The sequence below is a fragment of the Acanthochromis polyacanthus genome, chromosome 2 (genome assembly GCF_021347895.1).
Source record: "Acanthochromis polyacanthus isolate Apoly-LR-REF ecotype Palm Island chromosome 2, KAUST_Apoly_ChrSc, whole genome shotgun sequence".
Lineage (NCBI taxonomy): Eukaryota > Metazoa > Chordata > Actinopteri > Pomacentridae > Acanthochromis > Acanthochromis polyacanthus.
In genome coordinates, this window is record NC_067114.1 from 46,141,736 (window position 1) to 46,168,580 (window position 26,845).

Sequence of the window (26,845 nt, forward strand, 5' to 3'; positions counted from 1 at the left end):
TTGATGAATTTTGAGAGATTTTGTGCAAATTTCAAGTTCTTTTAAATAATTTGAGTCATATTGGACAAATATTGAGAGATATTGGACAAGTTTGCAGGATTATGAACAAGTTTAAAGTCATTTTGACAATTTGTGTTTCATATTGGACAAATATTGTGAGATTTTGTGCATTTTTCTTAGTCATATTGGATAAATTGGGAGAGATTTTGGACAAGTTTCAAGTCATTTCGGGTATTTTTGTTCCATATTTGTTCCAAATTTCAAGTCATTTTGTATAATTTTTTTAGTCATATTGCACAAATTGAGAGACTTTTGATGAATTTTGAGAGATTTTTTGCAAATTTCAAGTTTTTTTGAATAAATTTTGAGTCATATTGGACAAATATTGAGAGATATTGGACAAGTTTGCAGGATTATGAACAAGTTTAAAGTCATTTTGACAATTTGTGTTTCATATTGGACAAATATTGTGAGATTTTGTGCATTTTTCTTAGTCATATTGGATAAATTGGGAGAGATTTTGGACAAGTTTCAAGTCATTTCGGGTATTTTTGTTCCATATTTGTTCCAAATTTCAAGTCATTTTGTATAATTTTTTTAGTCATATTGCACAAATTGAGAGACTTTTGATGAATTTTGAGAGATTTTTTGCAAATTTCAAGTTTTTTTGAATAAATTTTGAGTCATATTGGACAAATATTGAGAGATATTGGACAAGTTTGCAGGATTATTAACAAGTTTAAGGTCATTTTGGCAATTTGTGTTTCATATTGGACAAATATTGTGAGATTTTGTGCATTTTTCAAGTCCTTTTTGTGTAGTTTGTAGTCATATTGGAGAAATTGAGAGATTTTGTACAAGTTTCAAGTCATTTCGGGCATTTTTTGTTCCATACTTGTTCCAAATTTTATCATTATTTTTATCATTTTGTCTAATTTTTCACTCATATTGGACACATGTTGAGAGGTTTTTCTGAGCCAACAGTGATGAAAAACATCTTTCCATCTCTTTACTGCAGGTCTTCCTTCAGTTCTTCTCCCTGCTTTCATGTCTGCCTCTCTACTAACCTAACAGAGCTTTTAAAAATAAGCATTTTATTTTTAGTTTCTAGACTCCAGAAGCTGTTTTCCCTGCAGAACGTCGTGGTTTTTCAGAGAACCTTTCAGATTGTCGTTCAGAAAACCTTCTCTGCGTCCAGAAGTCCCCGAGGCGAGCAGATTTAGGAGCTAAACACCAGATTATTGTTTCTCCCCCTCGTTTTCTTTCTATTTCCAGCTGCGGCTTCAGATCTCATTTAACGAGCTGGAAGCAGGAAGTAGGACAAACGGGAAATAAAAACCAAAATGAAGCAGGTTTAACTTCCTCTGGAATAAAGACCGGAGTAGATGGAGGTTTGGATTTAAATTAGCACTTATCGTTTTAAAATTTGACAAATTAAAAAAAAGCTCTAATCAGAGTCTGAAAAATGAAGCCAGAACTGACTCAGTTTTTACTTTCATTTATTTATTGTAACCTCTGGACCTTAAAACCTGCTGCCAGGGTTGAAAAACAAGGTGTAATGTTTTTAAAAATGCCAAAATTAAACAATTTTTCATAGCAAACAACTGAAAAAATAGAAAAAAATCACCAGGTTTTTAACATTTCAACGGTTCAGGAACTAATCATGGAGGGCTTTTGGTATTTTCTGTAAAAATAAGCAAAACTCATCTCAAAATCATATTTGAATCCAAATAATTATTTCCTGAGTCTTGTTTTAAAATTTGACAAAAAATAAAATGGAAGAAAAAAAAACCTCTAATCAGTCTAAAAAATGAAGCTACAGTTGTGATCATGACTTTTTTTAAAAGAAAAATGTAATTATGATCATTTGTAATTTTATAATTTAATAACCTGAATCTTAAAATCTGCTGTCGGGTTTTAAAAATATGTTAAAATAATTTTTAAAAATGCCAAAATCAAATGGTTTTTCATAGAAATCAGCGATGGAATATAATTGGTTCTTTAATTCTACATTATTTTTATTATAGAGTTTTTGTTTTTTAAAACTCCTTTTATTAATAGGAAATATTGTGTAAAATTGTAGAATCGGTTCCTCTCTTCCTGTCGTCACTAATATGATCTAATTTCAATATTTTTGCAGTAATAAATTTAAACTTCTGCTTCATGTCTGATACGTAAAGATCAAATATTAGTGAATCATTGTAGCTCTGGGTTTATTATTTTCTGACATTTAGATGGTATAAAAGAGCTAAAAACTGTAAGGAACCCATCAGAAGAGCAGGCTGCTTTCTGTGACTTTTCTCACATTTATCGTTCAGATCTGTCATCAGATCCAGATTCACGCTCCGCTTCAAACCTCCAAACGACCCGCTGAGAGGCTGGAGGACGTCCAGACGCTTCGTCTGAGTCTGAGGACGTTTAGCTGCCTTTAGACCGGCAGGACCAGAAAAAAACATAAAACTGCTGCTGAACGCTGAGAGGAAAGTTTAGAGATAAAACCACAAACTGCAGGAAGACGCTGTGATGAAACTCTGATGTTCAGACGATTAGTCAGGAAGGAAGTCATGGTTCTGAAGTTTTCTGCTTTTCTGAATTAAACATTTGAGTCTAGAAACGCAACAGAAGACGAGGTTTTTGGTTCTGTTTTTATCACCAAATTATTAATAAATGAACAGAAATGAATAATAATCTACAACAGAAAGTTTTACTCACATTGTTCCATTGTTACGTAAACGTGAATCTATTTTACACGTCAGTCTTTGTTTAGAGACGCTTCTGTAGTTTTTAGTAAAAATAAAGTCTGAATATTTAAAATATGAATGCTCAGCGCTGAGCTTTATTAACAGCTCGAATTTTAATTTATTGGTTAAATGAGAAATATTTTTCATTACAGAAGTTTTCAAAACAAAAAGTCATTATTCGATATTTATTATTATTGTTGCTGATCTTTTTCACAAAGTTAAGGCTGCAAAACTGACAGAATTGCAAAAAAATTCTGTTTATAATATTTCTTTCATGGATATAAAGCAGTAATATCAAAATTTAAGTTTAAAGATGATTTAAAATTACTGTAATTATTCTTAACTATTAGTGTCAATCTTAGACTTCCGGTTAATGATTGTGCATACATTTTTATTGATGAATCTGATATTTTTAATAACTGCAGCTGTTGTTAAAATGTATTATTAATAATAATTAATTTAGTTCATTTCAGTTTTATCATATTTCTTTAAACACTAGAATGCCAAAAAAATCACAGAATCTCATGTAGAATTAATACTAGAAACATATTTAACATGCAAAATGAGTCTATCCTGGTCTGCAGTATTTAGCTCATACATTATGAGGTTTGTCCACTTTCTTTACAGAGGTTTTCTTTATTATTTAATTGGAAACTAGTTAAAATGAATCAGTCAAATTCAGCTTAAATACTGTCAAAATATTTCTAAAATTGTTCTAATTATTCTGAACTATTAACATAATTTAATTGGTTCAGTAATTCTGCTCTAAAAAAAGCTCATAAATGATGAACTGATCTAGTTCTGCTGATAAAGCAGATTTCTCAGCAGAAGCTGAGCTCTGGGCTTCTGTTCGTCACGTCTCTACATGAAGATGTGAACTCCAGGTCAGAGGCTGCTCATTAATACGGCGCTGTAAATACCGCTGGGGTCGTAATGTGGCTTCTTGTGCATACATGAATAAAAACAGGATTGATCCAGCAGAGTCTCTGCACCAAACCCTGAAGCCCGGCTTCACGTTCTCCTGATGAGTGAATCATGACCGCTTTCATCCCCAAAGAGCCGAGCTTCTCCGTAAATCTGCTGCCAGGTTTGGAGGTTGTCGGCTCGTAATGTTTCTCACACTTCAGACCTTTTTTTTTTTATTGCATTTGATTCATAAAAGTTGAGCAGAAGGACGGATTTCTGCTCGGCTGTCGTCCAGATTTAGAAGAAAAATGAGATTAAAGGTCCCACATGGAGAAAATCCATTTTTACTGTGTTTGGTGGCTCTAAAGCTGGAGATGTGAAATGAAAGCTGCCTTCATGAACCCCCCCAACCACTGCAGAGAATCCCAGTTTTATGAACCAATGAGAACCTGACCTCAGTGTTACCTCACAGCTCACCAACCAATAGGAGTCCAGCTCTGTGTAGCTCCACAAAAAATGTTCTGCTGCTGGATGCAAGAGTGAACACAGCAGTCTGTGTGTGCTCAAATGTGTCCAGAACCACTTAAAATTTGCCTCTGAATGACAAAAATGTGACCAAAATGACTTAAAACAAGCTGCAAGAGTGAACACAGCAGTCCTCATGCACGAAAACAAAACGACCTGAAAATTGTCCAGAAGGACCCGAAACTAGTCCAAAATTCAATAAAATGAGTTCAAAATGGTTCAAAATCTGTCCACAATGACTCAAAATGTATCCAAAATGACTTGAAAACTAGCTGTAAGAGTAAACACGAGTATTCATGAGCTCATATATGACCAAAATGACCTGAAGATTTTCAAAACTGGTCCAAAAGTAATTCAAATGTGTCCAAAACAACTTAAAATTTGCCTTTTGACGACAAAAATGTGACCAAAATGACTTAAAAAAACAAGCGGCAAGACTGAACACAGCAGTCTTTATGCACGAAAACAAAATGACCTGAAAATTGAAGAAGTGGCTGCACAGTGGCCTAGTGGTTAGCACTTTCGCCTTGCAGCAAGAAGGTCACGGTTCAAATCCCGGCCTGGGATCTTTCTGCATGGAGTTTGCATGTTCTCCCTGTGCATGCGTGGGTTTTCTCCGGGTACTCCTGCTTCCTCCCACAGTCCAAAAACATGCTGAGGTTAATTGGTTACTCTAAATTGTCCGTAGGTGTGAATGTGAGTGTGATTGTGTGTCTGTATATGTAGCCCTGTGACAGACTGGTGACCTGTCCAGGGTGTCCCCTGCCTTCACCCGAGTCAGCTGGCATAGACTCCAGCACCCCCCATGACCCTAGTGAGGATAAAGTGGTGTATAGAGGATGGATGGATGGAATTGTCCAGAAGGACCCAAAACTAGTCCAAAATTTAAAGAAATGTGTCAGACAGTTCAGATTCTGTCCACAATGAATCAAAATGTGTCCAGAATGACTTAAAATCTCGCTACAAGAGTGAACACAGCAGTCTGTATGTGCTCAGATGTGTCCAAAACCACTTAAAATTTGCCTCTGAATGACAAAAATGTGACCAAAATGACTTAAAAACGAGCTGCAAGAGTGAACACAGCAGTCCTCCTGCACTTACATTTACAGAAAAATGACTCGAAACTAGACCAAAATTGACGTGTTCAAAATTTGTCCAAAATAAAATTTAAACTTGTATAAAATGGCTCAAAGTTTCTCTAAAATGACTCAAAACTCGTCTTAAATGAGTTGAAAATGAGCTGCGAGTGAACACAAGTCTTTATGCACTCAAAGTTCACCAAAATGACTTGAAAATGATCTCAAATGTCTCAAAATGTGTCTTAAATTAAATAAAATGTGTTCAAAATGGTTCAAAATGTGTCCACAATGACTTAAGATGTGTCCAAATTGTCCAAAATGAGTTGAAAACTGGCTGTAAGAGTGAACACAAGAGACTTCATGAGCTCAAACATCCAAAATACCCTGAAAAGTGTCCAGAAGGACTCAAAACTGGTCCAGAACATCTGGAGCTCATCTGCATCTGAAATGACAAAACCACGTCCAAAATGAGTTCAAATTGTCCAGAAGGACTCAAAACTGGTCCTAAATAAAATAAAAGTTTTTCAAAATGACCCAGAATTTGCTCCAAATAATAAAACTTTTCTAAATTCACCCAGAAAGAGTTGAAATCTGCTGCAGAAACCAGAAGTCTTTATGAACAGAGTTCTGTTTAACAGGAACTTGGAGCTGATTTACTCGATGAAGAACCAAACGAAACTTTTAAACTTTAATCACTGACTGTTCTGAAGGTCGACACGTTTTCATCCTGTTCATGTTTATTTCTGACTCTCAGCCCACATTTCATGGAGTGGACAGCTTTAACGAGACCAAGAACACAGAATTAAACGTTTCTGCTGCATGAAGTGGACTTTATAGAATCTGCTGAAAAAGAGGTTAAAACACAAATTAGCAATAAAACGTCACACAGAGACCTGCTGCTCACAGCACCTCATTAAATGTTGGATTTAAAGTCTGACAAACCAGTGGAAGACAATCTTTAATTATGTTGAGTTAAATGCTTTATATGCACATTTAAAAACACCAAAGAAAACACATAAAGAACAAGTTAACTCAGGTTTTACATTTAGTCCATTTAAAGACTCATGTTTATGATAATTAAGAACAAAAAATCCTTTCAAATTTAATTATTTACTAGTTGGATCAACTTGATTTCTACGAGCAGCTACCTTAAAAATGTATGCTACAAATCAATCAATAATCAAAAACATCTGAGAATGTACAGAAAAAAACAGTCAGTTTGTTTGAACATAATTTCATTAGAATTTGTCTGAACTCAGTTTTTGTTTGTTTCTGAACTATATTTTTTCTTTATTTTATACCAAAACTTAACAGGAAAAACTAACTGGATGAACTTAAGTTTTATGATTTAACTTAATCATAGAGTAAAAAGGTAGAAATGTAGTTGGTCTGACTCAGTATAATTTGTTGGTTGAACATAATCCTTTTTAGTTGATTGAACTCAAATATATAGTTGTTAACAGTTTTTTCTTCTTCTTGTTGATCCAAAGTATTATTTTTTAATTATACATGAGCAAAAATATATAAAAAAAAAAAAAAAGCCAAAACCTACATCAGAAAATTCAATTCAAACAACTAAATTTTTAAAAAGTTTTTTGTGAAATAGTAAACTTGTGGTCCTATTTATGGTAATCTAATGTATACCACACAAAAAACACTTCAAATAATGTAGAAAAATTAGTTGAAAGAACTTAATCTTTATGAGTTATCAACATAAAATTAATCTTACAGGAAAAGGTAATTAGTTTAACTCAATATATTTTGTTGGTTGAACATCATTTCATTAGAAATAGTCTTAACTCAAAAAAGATGCTAACTGGTCTTTTTTTTCCTGTTTTGAAAGTGTTTTCTTTTATTTGTTTTTTTTTTTTTACCAAAACTTAACTGGAAAAACTAGCTGGAAGAACCTAATTTTTGTGAGCTAACATACAATTAAGTGCAGAGGAAAAGGTAAAGTGTAAAATTAGAGAAAGTCTGTTTACTTTAAGAACTATCTTGTCAAACTGTCAAACTGTCAGAGTTTTTATCTCAAACTCTGACAAACATCTGCTGTCCTATATTTCAGTGAATAACTTCAGAAAAGGTTCATTTAGTGCAGCAGAAGTCTGATAGTCGATAAGTTCTGCTGTCTCTGAGCTGAAAACAGAAATCCTGACCACGTTTCTTTAGTTTCTTCCTGCAGATGGAAACTTTAGATCTCATGAATCCCTCAGAAGAACAAAACCTTCATCATCAAACGTTTTTTTTCTGCTGATTCCAACAGTTGTTTGTCTCTGAGGCCTGAAAGCAGCAAACAGAGAAACTGGAGGAAAGAGGAAAGAGTTTGACACCTGCTGCTTCTCATTTAAGACCAGTTTATCATCATTTCAGACTCATTCTGATCATTTATGGGCCGTTTTTCATTATTTTTGACTCATTCTGGGCAGGTTTACAATCATTTCCGACACTATTTAAGTCAATTTGGACAATTTTCTTACAGTTTTGCACCAATTTTGCATCATTTTGGGCATTTTTTGAGTCACTCTTACAACTTTTGAATCATTCTGGACGTTTTTAGAGTCATTTTGACAACTTTTGAGTCATGTTTCAAGTTACTTTTGACAGTTTTGAGTCATTTTGGACATTTTTAAAGCCATATTCACAATTTCTGAGGCAGCGTCCACAAGTTTAAAAATCATTTCAGACACTTTTGAGTCAATTTGAACATTTTTCAAATAGTTTTGCACCAGTTTTTCACATTTTTTTCAGGTATTCTGGATGAGTTTCAAATCATTTTAGACACATTTTAGTCAAACTTGATGTTTTCAGAGTCATTTTGATAATTTATGAGTCAATTAGAGAATGTTTCCAGTAATTGTAGACAATTCTGAGCCATTTAATTAACTTAATTAAGCCCTTTTCACCATTTTTGAGGTATTCTGGACAAGTTAAAAATCTTTAGGACACTATTTGAGTTCATTTGAACATTTTTTAAATAGTTTTGCACCAATTTGGAGTCATTTTGGGCGTATTTTTTGCCCAAGTTTCGAATAAAGTTGTTAATTTTTAAGTCATTTTTACAATTTTTGAGGTATTTAGAGCATGTGTGTTGACAATTTTGAGTCATGTTGAACATTTTTAAAGCCATATTCACAATTTCTGAGGCATTTTGGACGAGTTTGAAATAATTTGAGACACTTTTTGAGTCAATTTAGACATTTTTAAAGTCATTTTAAAAATTTTTTAGACATTGTAGATACATTTCAAATCATTTTGAGCCATTATGGATGTTTTTTCAGTCATTATGGTCATTTATGAGGCATTTAGAGCATTTTTCAAGTTAATGTAGACATTTTTGATTAATTCTAGACTTAAGATTTTTTGTCTCAATTATGAGGTATTCTGGACAAGTTTCGAGTTATTTGAAACAGTATTTGAGTCACTTTGATCATTTTTCAAATAGTTTTGCACTAATTCTGAGTCAATTTGGACATTTTTTAAGCCATTCTTACAAGTTTTGAGTCAGTTTGAACATTTTTAAAAGTCATTTTTACAAATTTTGAGGTATTTAGAGCATGTTTCAATTTTTTGTTGACAATTTTTGAGTCATTTTGGACAAGTATGAAGTCATTTGAGACACTTTTTGAGTAAATTTTGCCATTTTTGAATCATTTTTACAGTTTTTAAACATTTAAGGCAAGTTTCAAATCATTTTGAGCCATTCTAGATGTTTTTAGAGTCATTTTGATCATTTATGAGGCATTTAGAGCATGTTTCAATTTTTTGTTGACAATTTTGAGTCATTTTGGACATTTTAATGTCATTTTCACAGTTTTTGAGGCATCCTGGACAAGTTTAAAATAATTTCCGACACTACTCGAGTCAATTAAACATATAACAGTGATAGTTTTGCATCAGTTTTGGGCATTTTTTGCAGCATTCGTACAAATTTTGAGCCATTCTGGACAATTTTCAAATAATTTCAGACACATTTTGAATCATTCTTGACATCTTTAGAGTCATTTTGAGACATTTGGAGCATATTTCAAGTTATTGTAGACAGTTTTGAGTCATTCTGGACAATTTTAAAGTCATTTTCACAAATTTGAAGCATTAACAATATTTCTTTTGACAAACAGAAAGACCAGAAAGAGGTTAAGTAAAGTAATTTTTGCACTTTTTTGAGTATAAAAGAGTATAAAATTACAGATTTATTTTCAGAATTTGATGCCTTCTTGATGATTCCTATTTAAAGCAGCCGATTGTTGAATAAACGTGAGTTAAAAGCTCCACGGCTGCTGTAAATATTCAGGAGACGGTAATAGATTCACCTCTGTCCAGATGCATACATCCTATATATTTTATTTTAAATATTCACTCTGACGTGTGTTCGGCTGCAGCTCACATTTTATTCTCTGCTGTGAGATTCCCCCTAAAGTCTGAAGACAGAACGGCATCATCTATTTCCTGTTTATTTCCACAGTCTTCCCCCGATGCTCCAAAAAACCTCCCCAAAGTGTTTCCCAGTAAAATATTTAGAATCTCTGCTTCACAGCTTCCAGTAATGACAGCCTGCTGGGAAACCATCAATGTTTTATCTGTTGCTGCCCCAAAAAATAGGATTTAAGCATTTTAAGGCCACAAAACTGAGTGGAAGCGACCAACTGAACGTCCTCATGTGTCCAGTTTATATGAAGCAGATATATGACGCTGAAATCACACAAAAATAGAGAAAATGAGCTTTTACTCCACTGTGGGCTCAGTTTTTCTGTTGCACTCAAAATATAGTTTCAAAGCAAGAAAAAAATTAGTTTGTATCATTTTAAAGAGTTTTTAGAACTTCTAAATAAAATTATCTTCAACCAGCAAAATAGAGTTCGACCAGCTGCATGTTCCTCTACGATTAATTTTAAGTTGAAAATGAAGTTCTTCCAACTAGTTCAACTAGTTTTCCTACAATATATTTACAACCACTTGTTTTGCATTAAATACATATATACATATATATATACACACGTGGACAAAATTGTTGGTACCCCTCAGTTAAAGAAGGAAAAACCCACAATTCTCACTGAAATCACTTGAAACTCACAAAAGTAACAATAAATAAAAATTTATTGAAAATTAAATAATCAAAAACAGCCATTACTTTTGAATTGTTGATTAACATAATTATTTAAAAAAACAAACTAATGAAACAGGCCTGGACAAAAATGATGGCACCTCTATAAAAGATTGAAAACTATTTGACGAGCCTGTCCTCAAACCAAAAACGACCACATAGGTCGTCTGTACACGCCCGTATTACGACCCAGTGTTACGTTTTGACTATGCGACCTCTGGCGGTTGAGTAAATATCGACACTCTGGAGTCGCAGGTGAAACGTCACCATAAACAAACTTTTATCTAACACTATCCCTGTCCCTATCCCTAACCCTAACCTTAACCATAACCCTAAAAACGTGTTGGGAAAGTGAGAAAAAAAGCCGTTTTGCGACGGAAAAGCCGTTTCGCGAATTAAATCCCGTAATGCGTTCGTTTTCCCCGTAGGGGTGCAAACGTTCATACGACCGCATAGGTCGTATTCCAGTGCACGGTGCAAACGACCGATGAGGTCGTATGAATTGGAGGACAGGTTAATTTGACCAGAGTGACATGATTAACTCAGGTGTGTCATTTAATTGACATCACAGGTGTTTCCAAACTCATAATCAGTCAGTCTGCCTATTTAAAGGGAGACAAGTAGTCACCCTGCTGTTTGGTGAAAAGGTGTGTACCACACTGAACATGGACAACAGAAAGCGAAGGAGAGAATTGTCCCAGGACATCCGAAAAAAAATGATAGACAAACATCTTAAAGGTAAAGGCTATAAGACCATCTCTAAACAGCTTGAAGTTCCTGTGACAACAGTGGCTCATATTATTCAGAAGTTCAAGACCCACGGGACAGTAGCCAACCTCCCTGGACGTGGCCGCAAGAGGAAAATTGATGACAAATTGAAGAGACGGATCGTTGGAATTGTATCCAAAGAGCCCAGAGCAACCTCCAAAGAAATTAAAGGTGAACTCCAAGGCCAAGGTACATCAGTGTCAGATGGCACCATTCGTCGTTGTTTGAGCCAAAGTGGACTTCATGGGAGACGACCAAGGAGGACACCACTGCTGAAAAAAACTCATAAAAAAGCCAGACTGGAATTTGCAAAAATGCATGTTGACAAGCCACAAAGCTTCTGGGAGAATGTCCTTTGGACAGATGAGACCAAACTGGAGCTTTTTGGTAAGGCACATCAACTCTATGTTCATAGACTCAAAAACCAAGCATACGAAGAAAAGAACACTGTCCCTACGGTGAAACATGGAGGAGGCTCAGTAATGTTTTGGGGCTGCTTTGCTGCATCTGGCACAGGGTGTCTTGAAAGTGTGCAAGGTACGATGAAATCTGAAGACTATCAAGGCATTCTGGAGAGAAATGTGCTGCCTAGTGTCAGAAAGCTTGGTCTCAGTCGCAGGTCATGGGTCTTCCAACAGGACAACCATCCAAAACACACAGCCAAAAACACCCAAGAATGGCTGAGAGAAAAGCGTTGGACTATTCTAAAGTGGCCTTCTATGAGCCCAGATCTGAATCCCATTGAACATATGTGGAAGGAGCTGAAACATGCCATTTGGAGAAGACACCCATCAAACCTGAGACAACTGGAGCTGTTTGCTCATGAGGAGTGGGCCAAAATACCTGTTGACAGCTGCAGAACGCTCATTGACAAATACAGAAATCGTTTAATTGCAGTGATTGCCTCAAAAGGTTGTGCAACAAAATATTAAGTTATGGGTACCATCATTTTTGTCCAGCCCTATTTCATTAGTTTGTTTTTTTAAATAATTATGTTAATCAACAATTCAAAAGTGATGGCTGATTTTGATTATTTAATTTTCAATAAATTTTTATTTATTGTTACTTTTGTGAGTTTCAAGTGATTTCAGTGAGAATTGTGGGTTTTTCCTTCTTTAACTGAGGGGTACCAACAATTTTGTCCACGTGTGTGTATATATATATATAAAACTGCCATTACTCAGAACTGTCTATAATAACTTGAAACATGCTGTAAATGCCTCAAAAATGTCAAATTTACTAAAACAAATGGCCATGTTGACTCGAAATGTGTATAAAATGATGTCAAACTTGTTTATAATGCCTGAAAAACTACGAAAAATGCCTCATAAATGATTAAAATGACTTTAAAAATGTGTCTGAAATGATTTGAAACTCATTTAGAATGTCTCAGAAACTGTAAAAGTTGCTGTAAAAATGTCTAAAATGAATCAAAACTTGCAAGAATGATGCAAAAAAGTCCAAAATTGGTGCAAAACAATTTTTATTATTCTACTGAAAAATGTCCAAATTTACTCATAGTTCTCAAATGATGTTAAACTTCTTCTTCTTTCTCTAAAAATGTGAAAATTACTTTAAAAATACCCAAAATGACTCAAAATGTGCCTAAAATGACCGAAAGGTTGTAAAAAATGACATTTAAAAAATGTCTAAAATTACCCAAAATTAGTGCAAAACTATTTAAAAAACATCCAAAGTTACTCAAATAGTTCTCAGATGATTCCAAACCTATCCAGGATGCCTCAAAAACTGTGAAAATTATTTTAAAAATGCCCAAAAGGACTCAAAATTGTCAACAGTAACTTTAAACATGCTCTCATCATTTTTAAAAACGTCCACATTGACTCAAAATGTGTCTGAAATGGCTGAAAATTTGTAGAAATGACACAAAAATGACTTAAAATTGGTGCAAACTTGTAGAAAAATGTTCAAATTAACTTTAAAAGTGTCTTAAATTATTTTTAAACGCATCCAGAATGCCTCAAAATTAGTAAAAAAAAAATGTCCAAAATGACTTAAAACTTGTAAAAATGTTTAAAAGGACTCAAAATTGGTGTAAAACTGTTTAAAAAAACGTCCACATTGACTGAAAACGTGTCTAAAAAGACGTTAAACTGGTCCAGGACGTCTGATAAATAATCAAAAAGCTGATCTCCAGGTTCAGGGTTTTCCTCCTGCAGCTCATTAACGTCCGTCACCAGAACACACCGCTAATTAGTCTCCTAATTAAATCACGTCTCTCAGTGAATGTGTTCCTGCAAATGTTGCACAAATAAAACCACTAATTGAAAATATTAGTTTTTATGTTCAGAGGAAGCTTCCAGACTTTACAGATTAATTCATTCTCAGCTGAATTCATTCAAACAGCAGATGTTCAAAGGCAGCTGCTGCTTCTCCAGGAGATCAGTAATTCATCCCATCATGTCCTATTGGTTGTTTATGGTGTCCAACATGAGGCCCGTGGACCAAAAGTGGTCCTCCAGAGGGTCCAATCCGGCCCTCAGAGTAAAAATCACAGAGACGACATTAAGTGTAGTAAAAGTATAATTTTAAAATAATTTCTAGATCATGACAAGTTGTTTGGATCATGAAGTAAAATACTAGATTGTTTATTGTTGCTTTGTGTCTCATTTTTGTGATATTTTGTCTTGTTTTTGTTGGTTTTTTGTCTGAATTTTGTGTGAATTTTTTGTCGCTTTGTAACTTTTTTGTCAAATTTTTTCTCTTTTTTTGTTTTGTCGTTCCTCTAATTTTTTTTTGCCATTTTATTTTCTCATTTTTGTATTTTTTGTCTTTTTGTCCGATTATAGACGTTTGTCTCATGTCTTTGTCGTTTTGTGTTTTGCTTGTCCTTTTTGTTTTTTGTCTAATTTTTTAAATATTTTGTCTTGTTTTTGTTGGTTTTTTGTCTGAATTTTGTTTGTGTGAATTTTTTGTCGCTTTGTAACTTTTTTGTCAATTTTTTCTCTTTTTTTGTTTGGTGTCGTTCCTCTAATTTTTTTTGCCATTTTATTTTCTCGTTTTTGTATTTTTTGTCTTTTTGTCCGATTATAGACGTTTGTCTCGTGTTTTTGTCGTTTTGTGTTTTGTTTGTCCTTTTTGTGTTTTGTCTAATTTTTTAAATATTTTGTCTTGTTTTTGTTGCTTTTTGTTATAAAAATTGTCTAAAATGTCTCAAAACTCTTAAGAATGACTCAAATGTCTAAAATGATTTAAAATAGGTGCACAATTATTTTTAAAACATCCAAATTGACTAAAAACCATCACTAATGATTTAAAACTTGTCCAGAATACCTCAAAAATGGTGATAAATGCTTAATTAAGTTAATTAAATGACTCAAAATTGTCTACAATCACACAAAACATGCTCTAAATGCCTCATAAATTGTCAAAATGGCTCTAAAATATCCAGCTTGACTCAATAAGTGTCTGAAATTATTTTAAACTTGTCCAGAATATCTCAAAAATTGGGAAAAAATTTCCAGAATAATTAAAAAAATATCTGAAATGACTAAAAACTCATAAGAATGACTGAAAATGAAGCCAGCTGAGTTGACTTTGTGGCTGAAGCTCCTGCCATCTGAGCCCCAACAGTAAATCCTCCTTTAAAGCCAATCAGATCGTCTCTTTTTGTGATTTTTAGTCTTTAAACATGCATAGTGCACTGATTTGTGTTTCTCCACTCATTTATTCCTGCTTTTCCTTTAATTTGTCCCCCGTCTGTACGTATTTCCCCTCATATTCCCGTTTTAAGACGGTAATTCGATGAGTTCTTCCTCTGCTGTCGCTGCAGATTTATCCTCCAGCGGTTGATAATCTGAGTTCAGGAGATAAAACAGAATAAAAGGCAGACAGGATGTGGTTTTACACAATAAAAGCGTCCCCACGGTGACATTATGCTGATTGAATAAAGGTTCTGTAGAGCTCAAACATAACAGAAGATGTGATGAAGAGAAGTCGCTAAATTAATTACAGAGCCGTAGGAAAGAATCCGCTGCAGTCGGATCAATTTGTTCCTGATTTGTGTTTCAGAGGAAAAAATGTTTTCAGCCTCAGCGTTAGTGTGGTGTAGTGAGAGGCAACAGGAAGGCCGCAGAGCAGCCACAACACACAAAAACACACAAACACAAAAAACATGCAGAAAAACACACAAAAACATGCAGAAAAACACAAAAAACACAAAAAACATGCAGAAAAACACACAAACACCAAAAATATGCAGAAAAAAACACAAAACACAGAAAAACACAGAAAAACAACAAAACATGCAGAAAAACACACAAAACACACAAACATGTAGAAAAAAACAAAAACATGGAGAAAACACATAAAACACACAAAGCACACACAAAACGCAGAAAAACTAAAAAACAAAAAACACAAAAAACATACAAAGAAACACACAAAACACATAAAATACATGAAAAATACACAAACACATTACAAAATACAGAAAAAAACATTAAAACATTACAACATTAAAAACACAAAACACAACAAAACACACAAAAACACAACACAGAAAAACAGAATATTTGTAATATTTTGTCTTGTTTTTGTTGTTTTTTGTCTTTTTTGTCTCATGTTTTTGTCGTTTTGTGTCTGACGTGTTTCTTGTTTTTGTCGTTTTGTTTCCTTTTTGTCTCGTGTATTTTTTGTCTTATTTTTGTCATTTTGTTTCACTTTATTCGTTGTTCTGTATCTCATTTTTGTAATATTTTGTCTTGTTTTTTTATCCCCCGCCGGCCGTAGGCACGGAGGGGGATAAAAAACATTGCGCACACTAAGCCTGTTGGTAATGTAGATGTGCCTTTTGGGGTGACCTGACTGTTTTTTTTATTGTAGTGAAGATGTATCATTTTGTAGGTGTATCGTCCACTATATATTATTATTTCTTGCACTTAGAGGTACTATATATAAGGCGGGGGATGTTTTACGCGGAGCGTGATTATTGTCTGACTTTTGTCATTTGTCTCATATTTTTATCATTCTGTCTCATGTTTTTGTCATTTTGTTTCTCGTTTTTGTTCCATTTGTGTTTTCTGTCGTGTTTTTGTCATTTTGTGTTTTGCTTTATTCATAGTCTTGTGCTTTAATAATTAAGTGTCCGATTTTAATTTTTACACACGGTTCTTTGAATAAACTTCCTAAGTGAGATCTTTATTCAGTTTTTTTTGTAATCTTTTCTCACCATAAACAAACCTCTCAGGTGTCCTTGGTTTGTTTTTTTATTTTTGCTTTAATTAACCCTTTTCTTGTCTTTTTCATCGTTAAAAGCATTGTTGTTAAACTTGAGAGAAAATGCAGCTGGAGTCGTCCTATTAGTGACTGAATCCATCAGTCAGTGTTTAATAGAAGCTCCTTAGTTTGCTCCAACAAATAACCGAGTTAGAAAAACACCTGCAGCGTTTCTGGGCCAAATAATCCTCATCAGCATTCAGCCAGAGAACGTCTGCACTGAAACCCCTTAAAGTAGAAGTACTGCAGTAAAAGTCCAACCGGCAGGAAGTAGACGGTAGTTTAAAGTAGAAGTACTGCAGTAAAAGTCCAGCCGGCAGGAAGTAGACGGTAGTTTAAAGTAGAAGTACTGCAGTAAAAGTCAAACCGGCAGGAAGTAGACGGTAGTTTAAAGTAGAAGTACTGCAGTAAAAGTCCAGCCAGCAGGAAGTAGACGGTAGTTTAAAGTAGAAGTACTGCAGTAAAAGTCCAGCCGGCAGGAAGTAGACGGTAGTTTAAAGTAGAAGTACTGCAGTAAAAGTCCAACCGGCAGGAAGTAGACGGTAGTTTAAAGTAGAAGTACTGCAGTAAAAGTCCAGCCAGCAGGAAGTAGACGGTAGTTTAAAGTAGAAGTACTGCAGTAAAAGTCCAGCCGGCAGGAAGTAGACGGTAGTTTAAAGTAGAAGTACTGCAGTAAAAGTCCAGCCGGCAGGAAGTAGACGGTAGTTTAAAGTAGAAGTACTGCAGTAAAAGTCCAGCCGGCAGGAAGTAGACGGTAGTTTAAAGTAGAAGTACTGCAGTAAAAGTCCAGCCGGCAGGAAGTAGACGGTAGTTTAAAGTAGAAGTACTGCAGTAAAAGTCCAACCGGCAGGAAGTAGACGGTAGTTTAAAGTAGAAGTACTGCAGTAAAAGTCCAGCCGGCAGGAAGTAGACGGTAGTTTAAAGTAGAAGTACTGCAGTAAAAGTCCAGCCGGCAGGAAGTAGACGGTAGTTTAAGGTAGAAGTACTGCAGTAAAAGTCCAGCCGGCAGGAAGTAGACGGTAGTTTAAAGTAGAAGTACTGCAGTAAAAGTCCAGCCGGCAGGAAGTAGACGGTAGTTTAAAGTAGAAGTACTGCAGTAAAAGTCCAGCCGGCAGGAAGTAGACGGTAGTTTAAGGTAGAAGTACTGCAGTAAAAGTCCAGCCGGCAGGAAGTAGACGGTAGTTTAAAGTAGAAGTACTGCAGTAAAAGTCCAGCCGGCAGGAAGTAGACGGTAGTTTAAAGTAGAAGTACTGCAGTAAAAGTCCAGCCGGCAGGAAGTAGACGGTAGTTTAAAGTAGAAGTACTGCAGTAAAAGTCCAGCCGGCAGGAAGTAGACGGTAGTTTAAAGTAGAAGTACTGCAGTAAAAGTCCAACCGGCAGGAAGTAGACGGTAGTTTAAAGTAGAAGTACTGCAGTAAAAGTCCAGCCGGCAGGAAGTAGACGGTAGTTTAAAGTAGAAGTACTGCAGTAAAAGTCCAACCGGCAGGAAGTAGACGGTAGTTTAAAGTAGAAGTACTGCAGTAAAAGTCCAGCCGGCAGGAAGTAGACGGTAGTTTAAGGTAGAAGTACTGCAGTAAAAGTCCAACCGGCAGGAAGTAGACGGTAGTTTAAAGTAGAAGTACTGCAGTAAAAGTCCAGCCGGCAGGAAGTAGACGGTAGTTTAAGGTAGAAGTACTGCAGTAAAAGTCCAACCGGCAGGAAGTAGACGGTAGTTTAAGGTAGAAGTACTGCAGTAAAAGTCCAGCCGGCAGGAAGTAGACGGTAGTTTAAAGTAGAAGTACTGCAGTAAAAGTCCAGCCGGCAGGAAGTAGACGGTAGTTTAAAGTAGAAGTACTGCAGTAAAAGTCCAACCGGCAGGAAGTAGACGGTAGTTTAAAGTAGAAGTACTGCAGTAAAAGTCCAGCCGGCAGGAAGTAGACGGTAGTTTAAAGTAGAAGTACTGCAGTAAAAGTCCAACCGGCAGGAAGTAGACGGTAGTTTAAAGTAGAAGTACTGCAGTAAAAGTCCAACCGGCAGGAAGTAGACGGTAGTTTAAAGTAGAAGTACTGCAGTAAAAGTCCAGCCGGCAGGAAGTAGACGGTAGTTTAAGGTAGAAGTACTGCAGTAAAAGTCCAACCGGCAGGAAGTAGACGGTAGTTTAAAGTAGAAGTACTGCAGTAAAAGTCCAGCCGGCAGGAAGTAGACGGTAGTTTAAGGTAGAAGTACTGCAGTAAAAGTCCAGCCGGCAGGAAGTAGACGGTAGTTTAAAGTAGAAGTACTGCAGTAAAAGTCCAGCCGGCAGGAAGTAGACGGTAGTTTAAAGTAGAAGTACTGCAGTAAAAGTCCAGCCGGCAGGAAGTAGACGGTAGTTTAAGGTAGAAGTACTGCAGTAAAAGTCCAGCCGGCAGGAAGTAGACGGTAGTTTAAAGTAGAAGTACTGCAGTAAAAGTCCAGCCGGCAGGAAGTAGACGGTAGTTTAAAGTAGAAGTACTGCAGTAAAAGTCCAGCCGGCAGGAAGTAGACGGTAGTTTAAAGTAGAAGTACTGCAGTAAAAGTCCAACCGGCAGGAAGTAGACGGTAGTTTAAAGTAGAAGTACTGCAGTAAAAGTCCAGCCGGCAGGAAGTAGACGGTAGTTTAAGGTAGAAGTACTGCAGTAAAAGTCCAGCCGGCAGGAAGTAGACGGTAGTTTAAGGTAGAAGTACTGCAGTAAAAGTCCAGCCGGCAGGAAGTAGACGGTAGTTTAAGGTAGAAGTACTGCAGTAAAAGTCCAGCCGGCAGGAAGTAGACGGTAGTTTAAAGTAGAAGTACTGCAGTAAAAGTCCAGCCGGCAGGAAGTAGACGGTAGTTTAAAGTAGAAGTACTGCAGTAAAAGTCCAGCCGGCAGGAAGTAGACGGTAGTTTAAAGTAGAAGTACTGCAGTAAAAGTCCAGCCGGCAGGAAGTAGACGGTAGTTTAAAGTAGAAGTACTGCAGTAAAAGTCCAGCCGGCAGGAAGTAGACGGTAGTTTACGGTAGAAGTACTGCAGTAAAAGTCCAGCCAGCAGGAAGTAGACGGTAGTTTTTTTAAAGTAGTGATTCTCAGCTTTGGTTAAAAGAACCTGCAGGGACACAACGAGAGTCTGAATCTGTTATTTATTTATTTTTTTACTTTAGAACAACAACCAGAACCAAAACGTCTCCTTAAAAGTACATTTTTAAACTGGATTTTCGATTTCCAAAATCCAGAGAATTTCGCTGGATTTTGGTTGATTTTGATGTGAATTTTCTTCAAGAAAATATTAGAAGTTTAACTGATATATATGGAATCGCTTTAGTTATTTTTAGGATTTTTTGGAAGATTTTTACTCATTTTTTCAAAATATTTTCTTGTAAAATTTAGGGGATTTTTTTGAAAATAAGTTTTAAGGGAAATGTTTTTTTGGGATGATATATTTTCACAGTGAAAACATCCACATTTTTAACATTTTTGGAAAATTTTTGAACATTTTTTGGTGTAAAAAAAAGAAATGTTAAAAATGTTTCTTTAAGAACATTCACAAAAAATCAACCAAAATCCAGCAAAATTCACCAGATTTTGGTTATTTTTATGTGAATGATCTTAAAGAAAATATTAGAAGTTTTACTGACATATATGGAATCACTTTAGATATTTTATGATTTTTTTGGAAGATTTTTACTCATTTTTTGAAATATTTACAAGAATTATATTGAAAAATTTGGGGGGATTTTTTTTTTAAATAAAACTTTTAAGGAATTATGGGAATTTTCTTCCTGAAGGTTTTGCAAATTTTCAGAAAGTTGGCGAATTTTTTTGCAGAATTTTTGATTTTTTTATGTGAATATTCTTAAAGAAAACATCAGAAGATTTACTGATATACATGGAATCACTTTAGATATTTTAGGATTTTTTTGGGAAGATTTTTACTAATTTATTTGAAAATATTTACAAGAATTTTCTTGACAAATTTGGGGGATTTTTAAAAAAATAAAACTGAAGGAATTATTGGAATTTTCTTCCTGAAGGTTTTTGCAAATTTTCAGAAATTTAGGGAATGTTTTTGCTGAATTTTTGGATTTTTTTCGGACAAAGAAATGATTTTGATTTGATTGTAAGTGAAGACGACAGGATGGTTAATTAAAGTCTCAGCCCTGATAGAAACAAACACAATCTGGAAGCAAAATCTTCCTTCAGAACGTTGAGAATTCAGTTTAGTTGTTAAAGAACGTCTTTTTTTTTCAGCAGGAACCCAAACATGTTGAGCTCTTTTTATGAATATTTCCTACAAACATGATTCTGAACTGATGTGCAACAAAAAAATCACATTTTCTTATTTTTTAAAATCCAGTTCAAACCTCCCAGAGTCCCTCATTGACTCTTAATATTTATGAGAAGTTTAGTCTCTGAGTGTGAAAGTCTTCTGTCAAACATGAATAATTAAATAAATTGTACTTCATGCCTACTGTATCATAAAGCATTAAATATTTCATGATGTGTTGTTGCAACAGCGTTTAAATCAAGGAGACAGTTTGTTCCCGTCGCTGCAATAAAATAAAGACTAGTTCTGATAATAACGGACTGTTTTCACAAAATGCAGTAAAATAAATAAAATCTGAAGTGATTTAAAGCAAGAAACAAGATTTACTGATGACAGCAGGAGGGAGTTTAACAAAAAAAGTTCACAAAACTCTCGTTTAGAAACTGTTACTGCCTGGTATTTGATTGTTTTTGGTGTTTTACGTGAACTTTTAAATATTGAGTCGAGTTTTACAACTAGAATCATTCAGATTAAAGGAGGATGGGACAGTTTGTACATTTTAAAAGAGGAAAATGTTGAAATTTAAAGGCAAGATAGTGCTGATTAAAGTGGAAACAGAATAATAAAAACAGAATATTACTGAAAAATCCGAACAGTAAACCTCATGTTTCACAAGTTAATTATAGTTTAACTAACATTTTAGGTGGAATACAATCAGGAATATCAGTGTTTTCGTACTTTTTAATTGAAATTTTGCAGGAAAATGTGTTGGATTGTCATCGTGAACCAAACCTGAGCTCTAAAACCTTCATTTAAAGCCTCATTTAGCTTTTTAAACTTGTGACAGACGGTTTTCCCGATGCAGAAATGTTCCACCAGCAACGGTTTTTCAACTGAAATCCGATCTTAAAAACATGTTCAAGTCTACATCCATGTAATGTTGGCTACAGCTGGAAGATCAGTTTTAACTCTTGGTTCAGTCTGAGTTAAAATACAAACACTTGACGACATGTTTGAAGCTCTGTTGGATGGAAAGAACCAGAACTTCTAACCTGAGCTCTAAAACCTTCGTCTTGACCTCATGTAGCTCTTTAACGATGACTTTAAACTGGAACCATCCACAGAATCAGCGGTGTAATGGTAGTTCTTGCTGCTCTGACTCTGAATGGCATTTTGAGGTGAGAATGGAGCTGCAAGATCAGTTTTAACTCTCTCTTGGTTGAGTTCAGGAACCAAAACATGGTTCGGTTTAAGAACTTGTGACAGTTTGGGTTAAAATACGAATGTTTGACGACATGTTTGAAGCTCTGTCGGATGAAACGGAACCAAATCTTCCAACCTGAGCTCTAAAACCTTGATTTTAAGCCTCATTTAGTTCTTTAAATTTGTGACAAACTTCTTTCCTGGTGCAGAAATGTTGGTCCATCTCCATCTCTTAGTTTCTGTGCAGCTGCATCTTCAGACAGTCTTATCTGTCGCTGCTCGTCTCGGCTTCCTACTCCAGAAAAGGCCACTCGACTCTGAGTCTCTGACCTACTTTCACCAGAAACCCCGACAGCCTCGTTCTCAGCCAGGAAATCACTTGTTCTGCTCTCAGAGGTCTAAAAGGTCCGGTCAGCGGAACGTAGAGACTCTGAGGACGTGATCTCGATTCATTCATTTAACGTCTGCTTTAATGTAACATTTCAGACACTTGGCGGCTGAATTCAGAGAGATTCTGCAGAAATAAAAGCTCCAGGATTCACCTCCAGCTTTACAGGAAAACTGAGCTGTAATTCCACCAGCATGTAAATCAGGTTTAGCTGCGGCTGTTTACCATCCAGATGAAATCTATGCTCTGACAGAGTAAATAAATGCTGCAGACGTCTTCCTCCATCAGAAATCCATACGTCTGTCATCTATACGGGAATAAATCTGCATCTTCAGTGCATCCTCGCTGCCGTTTTCTGTTCCATTAAGTCGATCTGTAACTCCACCGGGGCTCCAAGCGTCGTCGCTAAATGATCTCAATCAAAAGGCATCAGACGCTTCGTATCTTCCATCTATCAGAGGGTTTTATTCCCCCTCAGGTGCTGGAAAGCAGCAGCTCTGAAGCAAAGCTGGGAAATGTTCCCTCAGAATGAAGGTTTAGTCTGATTCTGGAGGTTTTTCTGAAGGAGCGTCAACCGGTTTGAGGATCAAAAATCCTCCTGCTGGATTTTTTTCCTGTATTTATTCACTGTGTGGTGATCAGAAGTTTTCTAGTTGTGAGGCGGCATGGCTCAGTGGGTAGAGTGGCCGTCTCGCAACCGAAGGGTTGCCGGTTTGATCCTCGCCCCGTCGTGTTTGAGGTGTCCCTGAGCAAGACACCTAACCGTGGGTTGTGGTTAGCGCCTTGCATGGCAGCTTCCGCCATCAGTGTGTGAATGTGACGTATCATGTAAAGCGCTTTGGGTACCTTGCAGGTATAGTAAAGCGCTATATAAATACAGACCATTTACCATTTCTAGTAAGTGACTGATAGACATCTTCTACTGGATTTATGAAGGCTGCTTATATTAACCCTCCTGCTGTCCAAATTTACAGGCACTAAAAAAAATATTGTTCCCTTGACTGGAAAAAAAAATCCAAAAAATCAGCAGAAAAATTCCCCAAATTTATAAAAAAAAAAATTTGCAAAATCTTCAGGAAGAAAATTCCAAAAAATTCCTTAAGTTTCCCTTAAATGTTTTATTTTAAAAAAATAACAAAAAAAACAAATTTGTCAAGAAATAAAATGTTGTTTTTTTTTTAATTGTAAATATTTTCAAAAAAATAATTTAATTAATTAATTAAAATTAATATAAAACTTCTGAAAAAAATCCTAATAGTATCTAAAGTGATTCCATATATATCAGCAAAATTTCTAATATTTTCTTTAAGAACATTCGGAAAAAATCAACCACAATCTAGTGAAATTCGCTGGATTTTGGTTGATTTTGACGTATTAAACACTGGACAGTTTTTAATGTTTGTTTAATTTCGGTTTCATTTTCTGAGAGTAGTTCAGGGACTGTAGGAAAGTAGAAAGCCTGATGATATTTTTAGTTTTTCTAGTTTGTTTCTGGTGATTTTTGCGACCTGCTGGTGGGTTTAAAGGATGAAACGGGTGATAGCTGAACCCAGACGTTTGTCAGTGATCTGTGAGGAAGATAACGGCCGTTTAATGATCTAATGATGGAAATAAAACTAGTCTATATTAAGAATTTAAAAGTGGTTAAAAAAGCTAAAAACAAATGAAAATCAATAATAACTCTTAAAGTCTTTGTAGAATAATAAGAACTCTTTCACACATTTTTTATTGTATTTAAATCAGTAAAATGGATAATTATTTGGCAGATATTTGCTGTTATTTACATAATTATTTGACATTTTTGAACATTTCAGTATTCCCCATTTATTTTATTCTCTTGCTGCAGATTTTCAGCGTGTTTATAAAACACTATTTCCTTTTTCCAGTCGTGTTCTGATAAAAACAGCAGCTAGGTTAGAGAAAAAGCTTTTTTATGAGAGAAAAAAATCACATTTATGAACCACAGAGAGGAGGTCGGGGCAGATGGTGGGCGTACAAAACACCAAACTGTGGTTTTCTTTTTTTAGTTTAGTTTCGGTTTCATTTTCTGAGAGTAGTTCAGGGACCGTAGGAAAGTGGAAAACCCGACGACGTTTTCAGTTTTTCTGGTTTGTTTCCGGTGATTTTTGCGACCTGTTGGTGGGTTTAAAGGATTAAACGGGTGATAGCTGAACCCAGATGTTTGTCAGTGATCTGTGAGGAAGATAACAATCGTTCAATGATCTAATAACGGAGCAGCAGTGGCGTAAATCCTCCTCCGTCTTCACACTTTGACTCCCAGCAGATGTGAGTCATGATCGGAGGCCCGGAGGCTTTAAATCTGACGTGTTTCAGAAAACAGCCTGAGTCGTCTCCACCAGCAGACCTCCAGAAACCCTGCAGCCTCCGGCACATCTCCATACAGCGGCTGCCCTCCCCCGCATCCTCCCCCGCCTCCCCCACGCCTCCCATTCATTCATATTCTAAACCAGCAGCTCCGGATAATCTACATGTCTGCAGAAGAATCCTGCAGCACATTCAGCGCTTGTAAAGGCTAAAAGAAGCAGCGACACCGGAGATAATCGCCTTCATGTTCTCCTTCAGTCACACGCTGTCATAAATCTACAGTATTCCAAATGTAGATTATCGTTGTTTCACAGGTTTTGATTGTTCTGGAGTAAAATCACAGGAAAAAATCATGTTAACCAGAAAAAAGGAGCAAAAAATTAGATTTAAATCAGCAAAAATATCATTATTTTACAGATATTTGCTGTTATTTGAAGCAAAAACTATGGATTGGGGGCTAGAAAAAGCAACAAATCATTTTTTTACATGTTAAATTTTAGAAGAGGAGCAAACACTATATTTAAATCAGAATAAGCATCATTATTTTGTAGGTATTTGCTGTTTTCAGAAAGAAAAATGATGGATGAAGGGTTAAAAATATACCAAATCATCTCTCAACTGTTGTAAAATCACAGGAGAAAATGATTTCTCTACATGTTAACCATAAAATAGATTTAAATCAGCAAAAATATAATTTTCTAGATATTTGCTGTTTTTTGAAAGAAAAAATATTGATTAAGGGTTAAAAGCAAAACAGCAAATCATTTCTTTACATGTTAACCATAAAAAAGGAGCAACAACTATACCACTATGTTCTTTTTTCATTTGTTTTTTGCTAAAAAAAAGAGAATAAAAAATCACATTTATGAACCACAGGGAGGAGGTTGGGGCGTAAAAACACCCTGCTGTGACCAAGATTGTCTGGATTGTAAAGAAATGCAGAATTTTGATTCAGTGACAAGTCATTAAAAGAGAGTTTTATGGAATTAAAGCACAACTGGTGAGTGTTCAAGGTGAAATTACAGATTGTTTTTTACAGTGGATGTTAGGTGTTGGTTTATACAGGTATTTTCTACAGTGTACAGTAGAAGTTGTTGGCTTTTCCAGTATATTTTTATAGTGCATGTTAGAAGGTGGGCCAGTTCTCCATGTGGAGGTCTGAGAGTCTGAAACACTGCAGTTCTCTATAAATAAACCAGGAGCAGAGAGAGGAGGAAGCTAATCGATAAATCTCTGATCTCCAGAGGATTCTCTCTCCTCCTTCCTTAAATGAAGCTGATTCGCTGCAGCGGCGTCCAGTTTGTCGTCTGGTGACAGCAGTCGACTCAGATTCACCCCATTATTTCAGCCGATAAACATTCATCAGCTTCTGGACAAAACACAACCAAAAAACAACCAAACATAACCCTAACACAACCACATTGACCACAAACAACCAAAACACAATCCGAATACATCCAAAAATCAACCAAACACAACCCTAACACAAACAAAAACAAACAAAAAACACCCCAAAACACGCACAAACAACCAAAAAACAACCAAACACAACCTTAACGCAACAAAAAAAAACCCAAAACAACCTAAAGCAACCAAAAAACAATCAAAACAACCAAACACAACCAAAAACAACACGTAAAAACACGCAGAAACAACCAAAAAACAATCCGAATACAACCAAACACAACCTAAAACAACCTAAAACAACCAAAAATAATCAAAAACAACCAAAAACAGCCAAAAACAACCAAAAATAACCAAAAACAACCAAAGCCAACTAAAAAAGAACCACAAACAACCAATCACAGCCAAAAACAACCCTAACACAACCAGAAAACAACCAAAATTAACCCTACCACAATCAAAAAAATGGCAAAAACAACCTTAACATAACCAAAAACGACCAAAGACAGCCAAAGATAACTAAAAAATGAACCCTTACACAACCAAAAACAACCCTAAAGTCACTAAATAGACATGTAAAGCTGGAATGCACAAACAAAATTCAACCTAAAACAGAAAACAGACAAAAGCATTCCAAAACAAAGCACTAAATCCATGTGTGATGCTGCCAAACCCTTTAAATGAGATGTTTTTTAATCACTAATGTTCTTTAATGTATTTTTTCTGGCTCAAACATCTTTTTAACCGTTTGTTTCATCACAATGCTGCACATCTAAAATCAGAACCCAACTGTGATGTAAAACCAGCGGCTGCCTGAATAAAAACCCTCACCATGTCTGCTCATTTATTTTAGAGTAAATAAGTTTAGAGCGCCGTCCAGTCGTTTGACCTGCTCGGATTGCTTCTTCATGCCCCCAAACTGGTGCCTCGGT

General features: G+C 35.5%; 1 protein-coding gene across 2 annotated transcripts in view; it reads right to left on the reverse strand.

The window, feature by feature from the left end:
- Nucleotides 1-26,845, reverse strand: part of tspan4a (tetraspanin 4a) — a 206,174-nt gene that overhangs the window by 75,677 nt on the left and 103,652 nt on the right. The window lies entirely within an intron of this gene.